The 15,453-nt window shown below is 50.3% G+C and overlaps 1 protein-coding gene across 4 annotated transcripts in view; it reads left to right on the plus strand.

Moving 5' to 3' along the window:
- Window positions 1-15,453, plus strand: part of Bcl11b (BAF chromatin remodeling complex subunit BCL11B) — a 90,779-nt gene that overhangs the window by 68,235 nt on the left and 7,091 nt on the right. The gene's annotated exons all lie outside the window — the stretch shown is intronic.

Here is a 15,453-nt window from a genome sequence, read left to right on the forward strand (position 1 = left end):
CATTCCAGTGCCTGAAGCTGCATCAACCTGCACCAGGACCAACGAATCAGCTGCATCTAGGGACATACAGAAATATTTCTGATTATGTAGGGAAAGGAAGTAAAATGGCTTCCTGGATAGCCTGTTCAAATACATTCTGGCTTGGGAGACAGAACCCTTCTGGAATTTGAACCCCAGATTATTTAAAGGAAAATAATCACCAGCAATAATCATAGGAGGCCTCAGTTAAGGTCTTCTCCCAGGGACTAGAACTAATGCTAGCAGTGGGCTCTGAAGACCTGTATGTGCCCCTTTGTCCCTTACACCTTGGACACTTGTTCCAATTGTCCTAGGCTTGGCCACAGTCATTCACTTTACAGCTGTGGAAGGGAAGTATTTTTGCAGTGTGTAAGTGGATTGGGGGAGGTCGCCCCTCTGCTGCCGGAATCTGAGTTCCCTGGCTCATTGTGCCAAGTGGTGGTTATTATTCCCCCAGAATAATGTCCTTTTTTTTTTTTCACTTGCTTTTAACATTCTGCCCTTGGCATCTGTTCCAGGCATTGTGGACGAACGGAGACTGTGTTCTGACAATGGGTTAAAGCAAGCTCTTATTGAAAAGCATTCTCTACTTAATTACGTTTCCTTCTTCTGGAAGCTATTTTAATTTTTTTTTATAATCACATGTTAATTGTGTATTAGCGGGGCCTTTCTGATTAGTTGAAAACATAATGAAACCTTTGTAAACAACACAGAGAGAGAAAGAAAAGGGAATGTGTGAAACAGAGCCGCTAGTGAGGAGCCAGCTCCGAGAGGCCCAAATCGCTACATTTCTTGATGCAGCAGAGGGAGGAAAATTGTACCTGCAAGTCTCTCTTTGAGTGGCAGCTGCAGTTGAGTCCCAGTTGCAGGGCCATGGATCTGTGATGAGAGGAATTTGTTCACAGGCAGTTGTGAGATGGGACCTTGTAGCCCCCTCTTTTGGTTTGCACTCGTCCACTCATTCATTCATTCATTCATTCATTCACTCACTCACTCACCACTTAATCATTCACTCAGTCAGTCGCTGATTTACTCACTCATTACTGATTCACTCAGTCACTCATCCATTCACTTACAATCACTTATTCGTTGGCTCCTTGCAGTCTTACCGTTCAGGGGCTGTGTCTACAGAGCACTGACCAGATGCAACCCCCTTAACTGCCATTTCCAGCATCTTTCTTACAACTTCAGTACAGGTATTAGGCACATCATGGTTGAGGAGAGTAGTACTTGCTCGTTCAAATTCAGCTAAGGCGATGGACGCTGCAGAGACGGGTCTGTCCACCCCGTGTGATTGGAAGAAACACTGGCTTCTGTCCGGGTAGCAGGATGCTGTGAGAAGCCAGCAAGGGTGGGCGTGTGTGTGTGTGTGTGTGTGTGTGTGTGTGTGTGTGTGTGAGTGTGTGTGTGTAGGGAGATGAGAGTTAGCATGTGGCTGTTGCCAGAAAGTAGTTTACTGGTATTGTTTTGTTTTCCGCTTTTAATGGGAGCCTTGTTTCTGGACAGAAGGCCTGAGCCCAAGTCCCTATTGTGGTGAGCTGGCCCCAGAGCCCTGCTCTGTTCCCCATTTAAAGGGCTGGGCTCACGGGCGTTTTTTGCAGTTCCCAGGCTGTTATTAGGGAAGCGTGGCTGGGGCGCTTCAAATGAAAGTGCTACTGTGTGTGCGAGCCAGGTTCACCGTGCGCGCTCCAAGGAAACCATGCCAAGACAGTCTTATGAACAGGCGCCAAGCAAAACACGCGCGCTCTGTCCAGAGGAGCCAGCTCACTTCTGCAAATAGAGGAAAAATTGACTTTCTGATTTGGAGTGTTTTTACAACTAAGAAGAATCACTTCAGTGATTGTTCTAAAAATAGCCCAGAAGCGGCACGCTCTGGAAGGCCCCCAGGATGGTGAGCGTCCCTTAATTGTGCTTTTTATGTAATCTCTCTAGATCATTTTTTTAAAATCACTTATGCTTGCGTGGTCATCCCCCACCTCCCCATATGTAACACAGAAATTCGAGAGTGGTCTACGCAGCAGAAACTGTATTTTTATCTCTTTGACTTCAGGAAGTGTGTTTGGGTTTTCATCTCATGCAGCAGCCGCTGCAAGGCTCGCAGCTGAGCTGCCAAATCTAGGGCAGCCTTTGCTGCCCTGCCCTCGTGGTCACTGAGCTCTGGAGGGAGGTGTGTTTCACATGGAGGGATGCTTGGTAGCAGGCTGCAGGGCAGGGGTGCTGGCAGGGGATAGGGTCTCTTTCTGCTTTTGCTCTCCAAGCTGCCACCCCCTTTCCATGGCATGGAGACTTCAAGGCTGCCATCAGCTCTGAGATTTGTCAACAAAAAGGATACAATGTGGTCTCCTTCCCTCTGTCTTCCCCTTGCTGTCCCTTCTAACCTGTTCCTCCCTTCTCTCTCCTCTTCACTGCTCCTCTCACTTTTCCTCAGTAATCTTTTCTGGTAGGCATGCCGGGGCGGCAGTACAGAAGGTGAATAGTCCAGCCCAGGACTGCTCTCCCTCTGGACCGGGTCGCTTTGTGTGGGTAGGAGGAATGACCTGTGCATCATCATGGCCTCCCTGCCTTTTGCCCAAGAGATGCCAGAATCTTACCTCCATTCCTGCTGGACATGGCAACCCAGACGTCTCCAGACAAAGGCCACGAGAGGGGTGAAATTGAGAACCAGTGATCTAGCCTGTTTTCCAAGACTAGAAAATGGCGGAGGAATGCGAAGATCCATGTTTATGTTGCAAAATAACAACAGGAAGCGAATCTGAGGCCTTAGAAATCGAGATTGAATTGCGCTGTCAAATTTTACCCCAAAGCATATTTTAATGTAACATGGTTGACTCTGATTTAAGAGTGACTTTGATGTGTCCCTTGAAGACAGCAGGGATCCCAAGTGGCAAGCTGGCTTTCAAAGGTGTCACCTAAGAGCTTGTGTGGTCAGGAAGGCCAGGCCAGACACCTGTACCTTCAAGTAATCAAGCTGGTGTTCTCTATAGTCTTCCCCATTCTGAGCACCTAAGACGATGCTGGAAAATTGGTTCCTTTTTTTCTGAGACAGAGTCTCTTTAACCCAGGCTACCTGAGAATTTACTATGTAGCCCAAGTTGGCCTTTAACTCACAGCAGTTCCCCGGCCTCCCAAGTGCTGGGATTACAGTTATGAGCCACCATACCTGGCTCTGACATTTGTCTTGGTGAGTAGAATCTTTTTAGGAATTTTCTGGTGACTCTGAAATGTTCTCTGGGACTTGCTTGGTTTTGTCATCTCTTTTCTTCCCTGCCTCCTTACCCCCTCTCCACTGCCCTCCTTCCTTGGAGGTCCCCTTCAGGACTCAGCCTGCTCCAAGGCAAATGCTCGTTCTAATGACCCATGCTGTAACCATTTCCAAGAATCATGTTCTGTGGCTTTAAATTAACTCATCACTGAGACACTCTGTAGGGCCAGGTGTCAGGTGTCATTTCCTCTCAGCAGACTCATCTTCAAGAAATCTAGAATTGGGTGGTCAATGGGTTTTGTGCCCAACTCCTTTGGAACGCCATGTGACTACACAAGAGTGATTTCCTGGGCCCAGCCAAAACTCTAGCTTCCACCGATAGCGCTCAGCCAGCTGGCCAGCCAGCCAGCCCTGAGGCTCTGCAGACATGTGGAATTCATAGGACCCCACCTCCCCGGGGTCTGAGCTTCATAGTTTCCGGTTCTCTGATACAGTATCTAGGTCCAAGGACCTTCTGGCCCCAGCCCTTACAGTTTCAGGCTGTGGTTCCTCAGCTCTAACCCTTCTGACATCTAGAGCCTTTGTCACTGGGCCAGCCCTCCCGGCTGCCCATGCTTACTTCCTTCTATCCTAGGGTGGTGGGCAGGGTATTGGAAGGACCAGTTGGTACAGCTGGTGTGGGTCACAGGCTGTGGCTGTACCTAGCTGCTAGACCACCCAGTCACCATGCTAGGGCTGTCAGTGTTTGGAGGAGGATGTGTTGTAAGCATGGCTGTAATCACTGTCTGACGTTAATTTCTTTCCTTGTCAGTGCCCGTGTGTGCGTGTGCGTGCGTGCGTGTGTGTGTGTGTGTGTGTGTGTGTGTGTGTGTGTGTGTGTGTGGTGTCACCCCTATATTCCTCATTTTTTTTGTGGGTGAACATGTGCTTAACGTCTGTCTTCCATGGTGGCGATGTCGGCCTGCATCCGAGCCCTCTGATTTTCTAATCGTTCGTCTGGGCACCCGGAAACTCCAGTGCTGTGGGGCTGTGCCTGGTAAGGATGACCACAGCCCGGCTGCCGGCAGAGGGCTGGAGGAAGCTTGGCACGGTGGCAGAGGGAAAGCTGTGCGGAAGAGGCGCAGGTTTTTCATATGGAAATGTGAAATAATGGGGTGATTAAATAGAGCTGTATATTAGAGTACATCTGACATCAGAATTACCATAATGTGCTGTAGCCTTAGGCTGAGTACTTTATTTGCCATCTGCGTCGGCCCAAAATCCCCCGGGGAAGCGCTAAAATATTCTGAATAAACTCAGCTCCGGTTCTTATTGAGAGTAAAATACCATTTGTGGCACGTCGTATTGATTCGTCTTAATTGTGGTGCAAAAAAGAGCAGTCACTGGCTGACGACTTTTGTGCTTGGTGACAAGCTGGCTGGAGTTACTCTTACACTGTAGTTGGTTAACCTGGGTAGACTGGTGGCCGGGACCGGGCGGGCACCTGGGCTGCAGCAAAAAGCCACAACGCCACCCCTGTCCCCACCCCAGGCTGTGGGCACAGCTGGGATTCTCTGCTGACCCCTCCTGGGGCCATGGGGATATGTAGGACGGGGGTGGGGGGGCAGAGGGAATTCATAGGTGTCCTGTGTAGGGCCCCTCCTTGAGCCCAGCCTGTCATCTCCTCAGCCGCATAGCAGCCCTGACACCAGCTCTGAGGGAGAGGAGCCCTTTGCCTCAGCTTCCATCTGAGGCTGGAGAGACACACTGCATACCAAAGGATGCAAAATGGATGATGGGGGGGGCACCTACCCAGGCAAACCCAGGTCTAGCTGGTCCCTGCTTAGTGGCTATGGAATGTGGTGTGTGCCTCAACCCCGTGGGGGGCGGGGGTGGGAGCGGGGGTGGTGACGGTGCTTACAAAATGCATTAAAGATAAAAGAGTCGTTGGGGGTAAAGCACTCGGCGATCCGCATGGCACTCCCCCCATTCATAAGGTCCAGTTTTTACCCTATAATTGCCTATCATTATACACAATTTAAATATTCAAACATTCTCCACAAACCCTGGGCTAGCATGTTTTTATTACGAATTCAGAACAAGGGAATAACCTTTAACTTCAGAGACAAATGAGACAAATTTACAAGTGCGTATCTGCTGTTTTCTCGAGCTTTATCAATCCCCGTGGACCAGAACACTTTCGCTATAACACCACTCAGAACAATATACATATATTACGACTTGTTTGTAGTGTGTCGGTAATGAGTCCCCTCTGCATTAGCTAACCTATATAACTCGGGCGTTGAGGCTCTCCATAACGTCAATTATCTCCTCAGAGCTAAACGTACACTCCATTAAAACGAGATTTACTGCCCTGGCCATAGTTCTTGGGGTACAAAGTGGAAATTTTTGTGGATTTAAGGAAAGGAAGGAAGGATAGAGAGTTTCCTGGGAAGGAAGCCATGACACATGAGGTCCTGTGTCCCCTAGGAGGGAAAGGAAGTCCACTGGGGTGAGGTTCAGCTGCCATGAGAGGGTCTGAGGGAGGTGCACGTGTGAATGCTTGCCAACACCTGCAGTGTCCCTGCCTTTTCTGTGTGTTTCCTAAAGGTACCGCCTTTTGACCACTAAGTGACAAGCATGGTTTGCCAGTTTCTGGCACATTCTCTGTGCAGCTCCTGCTCCAGAGCTCTCTCGAAACCCCCCCACTGGGTGAGGGTGGCATGGAGTGGCTCAGCCGCTCAGATGGATTTGTCCATCAGTGCCTCAGAGCTCACAGGAGGGGCTGAGGCTAGCACAGTTGGTGAGGCTCTTGCTTTTCAGCCCCAGGACCTGCCTTTGATCCCTAGAGCCTATGTTTAAAAAAAAAGCCACGAAGGGTGATATGAGCCTGAGATCTCAGGGCTGGGGAGACCAAGACAGGCGCTTCCCTGGAACTCTCTAGCCAGCCAGCTCAGCCTGGTTGGTAAACTCTAGGCCAGCGAGAGAGACCCCATCTCAAAACAAAACAGAGCAAATCCAGGATGGATCTCTCTTGAGAAAGAGCGTCCTAGGTGACCTCTGCACACACTTCTCCCCTGCACACTTATACTTTCCTATGCAAGAGCAGATGGACATTTATCCACACACATAAAGCAAAGCCCGCTGCAGAGGTGTTGGTGGGGTGCAGAGAAGCCCACAATGGATGGCAGATTTCAGGGGATCCGCACCCCATGCCTTCCTCATGCATCCTGTCCTCCCACTCTTCAAGTCTGTGACAAACACCGATGTTTTTCAGCCCGCTCAGAGATGCCTCTGGGTCAGCTATTTCTCTCTTGTTTCGGGGCTGGGTGGCTGTTTCCCCGAGCCTGACATTGCACACCTGGTCTGACCACAAAATTGAACGGTTGAAATAAAGATTGTTTTGGGACATGAGGGGTGCTTGGTGCCTGCAGCTGAAGTTCTGTTCCTGTTAGCCTAGACCACCCTGGTCCTGAAGGTGCGGAGTCACGGTTCTCAGCTGTAAATGAGAGGTTGCTGAGATGACCTGCTTGAGAGACTGAGAGAGAGCTGTCGCCTACATTAGACGCTTTCAGACTTCCGTTTGAAGTTGCATTTTTATTGTAGTTTCCACGTCTGGGACGGTAGAGGGGGCATCAGGTTGGAAACTGACCAGGGCTTCAACGGCATTCTTTGCTGTAGATTTTGCTAGACCAACACACTTCTTGACTTGTAAATGCCCTGAGTATGGGCTTGGAACAAAAACTTTTCTTTTTTTACTCTGACCATTTTCACTGAGAATTTTAGAAGCTGGGATTTACTCTGTATCTGGCTAATTTTTTCCAGTCTCTTCTCAGATGGGTTGCAAACCCTGTTAGCGTTCTGCCTCCAGTGCTTCCTGTCTTTGCATCCAGGGTACCATCCCTGCGCTCTGCGCACTTATTTTCCTCTGCTAGCCTGACCTCTCTCTCCCTTCTAAAGTTAACACTAGGGTGACCTCAGAGAGTCTTCCCCAGGGCTCCCAAGTTGCCAGGACTCACTTTTCATTAGGGACCAGTGGCTTGAACCTGTGCTGGAAGAGCCCATAGTCACCACTGTCTTTCCGGGCTGCAGTTACACGAAGGTAGCCCTTCTCGCCATGTCTGGATGCTCAGAGATCCTGGTTCACAGTGCTTTACCCTCCCGTGGAGTGTAGAGAGTGCAAGGGGGAGGACTCAACCACTCAGATGGATTTGACGCAAGGATGAAGGGTGCTGGGAAGCTGCTGGTAACATTTGCATAAAGGTACAGACTCTGGGCTTCCGGACATAGAGTGCGCTTGGAGATGGAGCTCCTGGGAACAGACTAATTCTTAACAACCAGCCTTCAGTGCGGTTTGGGAGGCTGAGGGGGTGAGTGGGGCCGGTCCTCCGTGTAAGGCTCTGGAATGCAAAACTTCTGGATTTTGTGTGGTGGCTGTGGCATCTCCCACTTCCCTCTCATTCTTCACCGGGCAGAGCTGCGCCCGCCATCAGGACTGCCTGTCCTATACCTAGACGCGCTCACAAAGGCTGCCTTGCAGTCCCATCTCCCTCACCTCAGCACCTCTGGTTCTCTCAGGAGCTTGAGTGTTGCCCTCCAGCCACGCCCCTAATCTTTTTGCTTCTCCCCTCAGTGTCTCTGAAGTCCTTTGGCAGCGTCCACTCAGCCTGACAATATTCTGGGTAACTGGCCACCATGCCCATACCCCAACCCGTGGCCTCCTGGAAGGGAGGGAAGCAAGATTCACTTACATTTCCAGTAAGACTTGGCTGCCGAGAGGACTGGGTGGCAGTTGGTTTGCCACTGTGGTGAGGGTGGTAAGCAGGGAGCTTTTCTCCCAGGGTGAGGTAACACCTGGTAGATGAAGCCACGGAGGGGAAGAGAATAAGATTTTCTCAATGTCACACCTCTTTCTTCTTGGCTTTTTTTCTTCTTCTGCACTTGGACCCCTACTACTCGGCTTCCCTGCCTGTCTGGTGCTCACTGACATAGGTGGATGACTGCACTGAGAGGTCCATGCGCTCTCAGGGCTGGTGACAGTAGTAGGTACTTCTTTTGTGGCAGGGACAGCTGGCTGTGTGGAAGGACACAAAGCCAACGCAGGTCAGGCGGCTCTGAGTGCGAATTCCAGCTTTTCCAGCTAATACGCTGTGAGGCTGTGGTGCCCATGCACCCGTGGCGACGTTTGATTTCTTTCTCCTAAGGCGTTTTTCATGCGAGTCAGAGGTAGCAAGGCCGAGGTCAAAGAATGGTGACCCAGCATGGTGACTCGCATAAAGGGGGCCTGACAACCCGAGGGAACACTGGTGGGGTACAGAGGACAGGTATTCCATGAAACCGGGTAGTGACACTTCCCGTGGTGCAGACTGAGGGAAAAACACACAGAATGTGGTGAAGAGTGCGGGCTGTGCATTTTCTGTGTTTCCTGAGTCACCTGCTGTGTACCCAGGAAGTACAGGATGGGGACCCGTCTTGGGCAGTTTACTACGACAAACACCTGCAGCAAGGCCTCCACGTCGCTAATGGGAACCAGTCTTCATTGATATCCATCAACTTGACCAGTGTCAAGTGGCAGCAGGAGCTTCTTTTTGCAAAGGCTAAGGAAGTGTCCCAGGCCGCAGTGAACTGCAGGCCCACAAGGCACGGACATGAAAGCCCACGCATGATCGTAACACCATGCTGTTGCAGTCCCAGCACTCAGCTTGGAATCCAGCCATAGGACGGAGCATAAATAGATGGTCCAAGGTCAGTCGTGTGGCACACCGTCTTTATTTTCTTCCGTGCATGGTCACGGTGTGCAGTTATTATGAGGATGTAGGACAGAAACCAGTGTGATGCAGATTCAAACCCCAATGCAGTCAAGCCCGTGGTTCTTCCATTAGTACCCTGTTTTCTCCCAGCACCATTCATACAAATCTGTGTTTCTCTGTGTGTATGCACGTGTGTACATGTATGTGTGTGTGCGCGCGCGCACGCGTGTGTGTGCGCATGCTCATGTGTCTGGGTGCATACGTGTTAGAGGCCAGAGGACCACCTCTTTACTTCTCAAACTTTTCTTGACAAGCCCAAGCCTAGAAATTGCCAAGTAGGGCAGGCTAACTGGCGATGGGCTCTCCACACTGGGATTCCTAATGTGCGTCATCGTGCCTGGATATTTTGTTAAACATGAGTTCTGAGAATTGATCTTTCGAGGCAAGCACTTTGCTGACTGAGCTGTCTCTCCAGTTCCATCCCCCATATTTTTCACTAAATAGTTGTGAGGTAACCTCCGGCCCCCCTGGACTGTGAGCTGTATGTGTCTCTCTGTGAGAGGAGGGATCAAGCACATACACCCTGCTCAGTCGTTGGGTCCATGCTGTGATTGCCCTCCGCCAATAGGAAGAATTTCCAACTTTATTTAGTCCTGCCTATTCCCACGGCTTGAGCTCTTGTGCACCGGGACCCACAAACAGCAGAGAGGCCGCATTTGCTCAACGCTGTCTGATGCACAGCCAAAGAGGATTCAAGGTTTGCATGGACAGCTGATGGATAGCTGGATCTGTCTGTTAGGCTGAGGCCATCACTAAGTATCAACAGTCATACATAGTCGTCCCCGCCAGCCCCTGCCCCGCCACTGTCGCAGCTACCACGGAATCACACCCTGCTTCAGTGGATTACTTGTGCATCTATTCCATTCTCGTGAGCCAATCAGCATGAGTTCCTTTACCACAATTATAGCCCAAAGCAACACATCTTGTCGTTTTTTGTTCGCACGTGAGCTGGATGGAAGGTAAAATATCGAGGCGGCACAGGTGCCTACCCCCACACTAGGTCCCTGAGCTCTGGACACTTCTCTCTTGAGCGGCTTCTGTCTTGACAGTGCACCACGTAGGTACCGCCGCTTGCCAGCTGTGGGGCGTCAGGCAGATCCCTTTATCTCCTCTAGTCCTCAGTTTCCCTACCGTGAAATAGCACTGAGTGTGCACTGGTCGGCCTTGCTGAGCTTCGGGAGAGCTGCCCGAGGCCCTGGTGTCCTTAGCTCATCCCTGGCTCACAGTATACACTTCCTACTGTCTGTTGCTACCTTTGCCTAGCCTCCTCGCTAGTTTCCACCTCCCAGGGCTGAGGCCTGATGGAGTGAATTGGGAACCGGCTGGATGCTTGTGGATTTGTAGATGACCACCAACACTCAAGGAGCCCAGTTGACACTTTTCTCTCTGACGTCATGAAGGAAGAAATGTTTTTTTTTGAATTTATGTTGGTGCTGGGAGATTTGGGGATTGGACCCAGGGTTTCATGCATGCTAGGCACGTGCTCTATCACTGGAGTTTTAAAATGAACATGGGATCTACGTGTCACTTGAATAATGGTTGTACAAGTTGCCATTGTGGAGCTGTGGAGACAGCCCTCTTAGCAGTGGTAAGTGATGAGGCAAAACCAGTTTGGGTCCTGGATGAGGGTGATCACTGAGAGGCATCCAGGAATAAAATCTCTGTCCAAAGTCCACTCGTCTCAGCATCACGTGATCCCTTCAATAGGTCCCTCCCCATCCCCCCCCAGTAGCACATGTCACCTGGCAGGCTCTCTGTCTCTCTAAAATGGCCCCCTTGTTCCAGCTTAGGGTGAAGGTCTGTCATAGACCTAATGGAGGCTGTCCAAGGACAATCCGTGCCCTTGCCTGAGAGAGCACTATTATTGTGAAACTGACCTCCACACCTGCAGAAAGGGTGACGGGTACTGTGGTTGGCAGTTGTGTGCAGGGAGGCTACTGGGGTCCTATACAGGGCTTGGGAAGATGGTGAGGGTGTGGCCTTGCCACTTCCTGGCTGTGACTCGGAGTCTCTAAACTGTATGTCCTCGTGATCTAGAATGAATGCGATCCTCCCTTAGCTTCCCTCTGAGGCTGTGGTGACCTAGGCGGACATGAGCCGAGGCGGTGAAAATGCCAAACCGCTGTGCAGTGTTGAGGGGTCCGGGAGGCCCAGACCAGTTCCCCTGCTTGGACAGACGTGTCCTTCAACGTCTGTAGGTTTCTCTCTGAAGTTGCTATTTTTGAAGCAAGCTGCATTACAATTCACATAGGCCTTATTACCGACAGTTAAACCAAAAAGCATCCCCAAAACACCCACAGCCATGTACAAGGATGGGTGACAAAATCCCAAAATGTATAATGCCTACTGCTGCATCTCTACAGCAATGCATGGGTTACAGAGGCAGGAAGGTCTTCACTGCTTTTCTGTTTTAGTGACTGGGAGTGAAGGCTCAGAGAAATGACATCACTTGTTTGGTTACACCCTTCTGTGAGCAAAGCACACGTGTTAAGTGATGCTCCCGTGTGTGGGAGCCTCTTGTCAGAATGGATCTGGGGTAAGATTCTGCATTTGAAAATGGGAAGACAGCCTCTTGGTAGCTGCAGGAAGAAAGAATTAGTATGTGCTGTAAAAACAAAAAAAAACCTATGAACATAAAGAGGCAGGAAGCAAGGGCAGACACAGCGGGGCCCTGGGTTCTGAGTTGCTCTGTGTGATTTAGTGAGACAGATGTAGCTGGCGTTTCTAGGTCTGTAGGCCAGGATGGATGCTTCTAAGCAATCTGGACCCAGCGGTTGGGATCTTTAGCGACAGCTACCGCAGCAGCAATGTGAGGCTAGGGGATCCTGTCCTGTCTGTTAGCAAAGCAGCCACCTCCTACTGCAGGACATCCTCCGGAACAACTGTGTGCGGTGGCGGTGAGTTTGAGGAGGAGGAGGAGGAAAGCTTGGGATGGGCCCAGGCCAGCCCTGAGTCAGAAGCTACCTGCTGTCTGTCTGAGGCTCTTCTGCCAGCCATCTGTGAGTGTGCTGCGTCGATAACACACGTATTCAGTTCTTGAATAGAAAGATGCTCCAAGTGGCTCGCCCAAGACTCCCTGACATTGTTCCGTTCTTAAACGTGAGCAGCCCTGTGCTCAGGGCTATTTCTAGGCAAGAGAGAGCTGTGAGGTCATCATATGGAAATGAACATTTTATTTTAAAAAAGAAGGGGGTGGCTGGAGAGAGAGTTGTCTAGGGAGGGACTTCAAGTGCCAGGCGATTTTCTTTTTTCTCCTTCGGGTACTGGGGAGGCTGCTGCCTACAGTGAATCTTTGAGTTCAATGGTGGGACATTCAGGGGCTCAGATAAAGATAGCTCTCATCGTGGGGTGACAAATGGCCCTGAAATATGAACTGATGAGTAAGCAACCCTCTTGCTCCTCACAGTTAACTATAGAGGTGACATCTACTCATACACACCTTCAATAAATGTCCGAGTTTTGGGCATACACTTCCTTATTTTTTTTAATGTAATCAGTTATTATGGCTACCTAATCAGCTTTGGACTTCTGTATTTGTTGGATAGCCACACTGCTTGATTGCTAGCTGCAGAACAATCTAGAAAAACGTGTGGCCACCAGATAAAGAGGCAGGAAGTGCTTCAGAGCTACTTGAGGAAATGGAGATGTTGAGAAGAAATGGGGCCTGGCTTAAGAACTCCCCCAGCCCTCAGCAGCCATGTGCCATAAATCCATTACTTAGAGTGACTGGGCTCCAGAGAGGGACACAGAAACAACTGTTAATTTGACATGGGACTTCCTAGGACATGGCACTTCATTTGTGTTAGTAGCTCCAAAGTATCTGAAAGGGACTTGTATTCACCTTTTTATGACACACACACACACACACACACACACGCACGCACGCACGCACACACACACACACACACGCACGCACACACGCACGAGATGTGAGAAGGAGTCTAAAACCTGTCTTCTGGCCAGCTCTGTTTGAATGTGAGCTATCTGAGGCAGGACATCCTGTCCCCCAAGGGCATCAGCTAATACTGAACATGGAGGTGGCAGACACTGTTCTTCTGTTAGTTGAAGGCCCTGACAGTGAGCATGGTGGCTGCCCAGGCCCTGTAAAACCAGGCTAAGATAGAAGAGTCCCTTTAGGCATCCTGTGCAGAGTACAGACCCATCCAGACAGGCTGGGACACCTGGAGAGACCAATGGCCCCTGATCTCCAGGATTGGTGTTTTGTTTTCCTGTTTGTTTAGCTGGAGGGCTGACGCTGCACGGCGCACGCCTCGTGCGTGCTAGGCAAGCACTCTACCGCCAAGCTGGCTCTTCAGTGCTCCTGTGGCAGTTTACAAAAGTGGAGTGAGGCCTGGAGAGATGGCTTTCTGTAAAGGTGCGCCGTGCAGGTATAAGGACCCAAGTTCAATGCCTAGAATACTCCTGAAGAACACGGGGTGGAGTCATGCACTTGCATTCTCAGTGCAGGGGAGGTGGGCAGAGGAGGATCTCTGGGCATACTGGCCAGATGGACTAGCCTAATCTGTGAGCACCAGGTTCCAGTGAGAGACCCTGTCTCAAGAAATGTAAGATGGTGCTCCATAAGGAATGACACCTGAAGTTGTCCTCTAGCCTCTACATGCATGTGTGCATACATGCGTACATATGTGCACTCAGGAACACACATATACAGTGGAATGAATGAGGGTGAACTTCAGGATTCGTTTACCCCCCAACCCCCATTCTCTCTGCTTCACTTCCTACCACACCAAACCCACAGGCACACTATCCGGGGAGAGTGGGATAATCCCTGGCTTGCAAAAGCATGTCCCGGATTCCAGTGCTGATGCTGGTGCCCTGGTCCAAGGGACTCTCAGTCCTGCTCCACGATGGCACAGTGCTTTTCTGTGAACCGTGGCTCACTAGTGAACCTGACTTAGAGAGGTGCGCCCTGGAAACTGAGGCCGAGGAGGACTTCAGAACATACATACACAGTGAGCATGCAGCCTCCTAGGAAATGCAAATTAGCTGGTGGGAAGAAGATGACGTCTGCCCAGGATTATAGAAGCCCCAGGATAGGCTGGGGTAAGCAGAGATGGGGTAGGGCCATTCCTATTGTCTTGTCTGCTGTTGGATATGGTAACTGTTCTTGTTTGGCTCTGCTAGGGAGTTTGAAACTCCTGACTTAGTGTCAGCTTTAGTATCTTTTTTTTTGATACAGGCAAGTTTAAACAGAGGAGAGGGGCTTTTCAAGACTGAGGTTGCCATACTTTGTGCCAGGTCTGGAATGAGAGGCCTATTCTTACTGAGCCGCTGCATCCGATGAAGGCAGACAGGCCTGTCCACGCCTGTCTTACTCATCTGAAGCATTAGGAAGGTTCTGGCAGGCAGAATGCAGCCTCGCATTGAGGTCAACGGCTTGAGACAACAGGTTCGGCCTCTATCTTGCGACCGCCCAGATGACTGACAAGTGCGTGGTGTTTTGGCTCAAGGCCACTAGTGTCCACGACCATTTGTTACTGATGTCACCCGAGCCAGTTGTAACAAATCAACACGTGTGGCTCTTCGTCCTGACTGCTGTCACATTTGGCGACCTCCTTTCTTTCCTTTGTCTCCCTGCGGAAGACATCAAACGACTCTTTTAGGCTAGAGCCCCATCCCCCACCTTCTGCCCTCCTTGGGGACTGTGGAGCTGATTTCCACACTGTGGGTGTGTGTGAGGCCATAGGTAAGGGAGGCTTTCTCAGAATAGCAGACTTCTGAACTGTGTTAGTCTTGCTTCACATAGCTGGCTTTCCATTGGACAGTATTTTCTGCACAGGTACTGGCCCATGACGCAGAAATTTCCTGTGGCTAAAATCTCAAATGTAGGCAAGGAATCACAGCGCTATCTGGATGTCTGTCCCTAGCAGCGCTGGGAATTGAGTGTAAGTCCTATACATGCTAGGCAGGCATTCTACCAAAGGGCTTCATAGCAATTGCTGTTCAAAAAATTTTTAAGTTTGCAAAGCAAACTTAAACTTTGCTTTGCAAAGCAATGGAGTCAGTAGTCCCCGACCGACAGGAGGATGAGATGGAGTAATCTTTATCCCAGAGGAGACATTTGATGACGAGTATAGATTTCTGTCTGCACCACTGGAGGGTGGGGATTTTCACTCCAGCAATGGATTATGAGGGTGGGGTCTAGATGTCAACAGTGACTGAGTCAAAAATCCTTGTCTAGATGGTGTGGGGCTGAGGTTTATTACCCTGGCTGTCTTTTACATAATGTAGCCATTGTCACTCTCTACCCTCTGGTCCCCAAAACGATGAAAAGAAGAACGCTTTCAGGGAGAGCAAAACCAGACCTATTGAATGCAAGTCACTCCCCGGTGATCTGGGGCCTGCTCATAGATCCTGTTGTCCCCTGCCGTCTGGGTGGATGCAAGGAGACCTGTCCAATCTTTGGCTTCAAAAGCGAGACTC

This window comes from Mesocricetus auratus, unplaced genomic scaffold (assembly GCF_017639785.1).
Source record: "Mesocricetus auratus isolate SY011 unplaced genomic scaffold, BCM_Maur_2.0 Super-Scaffold_15014, whole genome shotgun sequence".
Classification (NCBI taxonomy): Eukaryota; Metazoa; Chordata; class Mammalia; order Rodentia; family Cricetidae; genus Mesocricetus; species Mesocricetus auratus.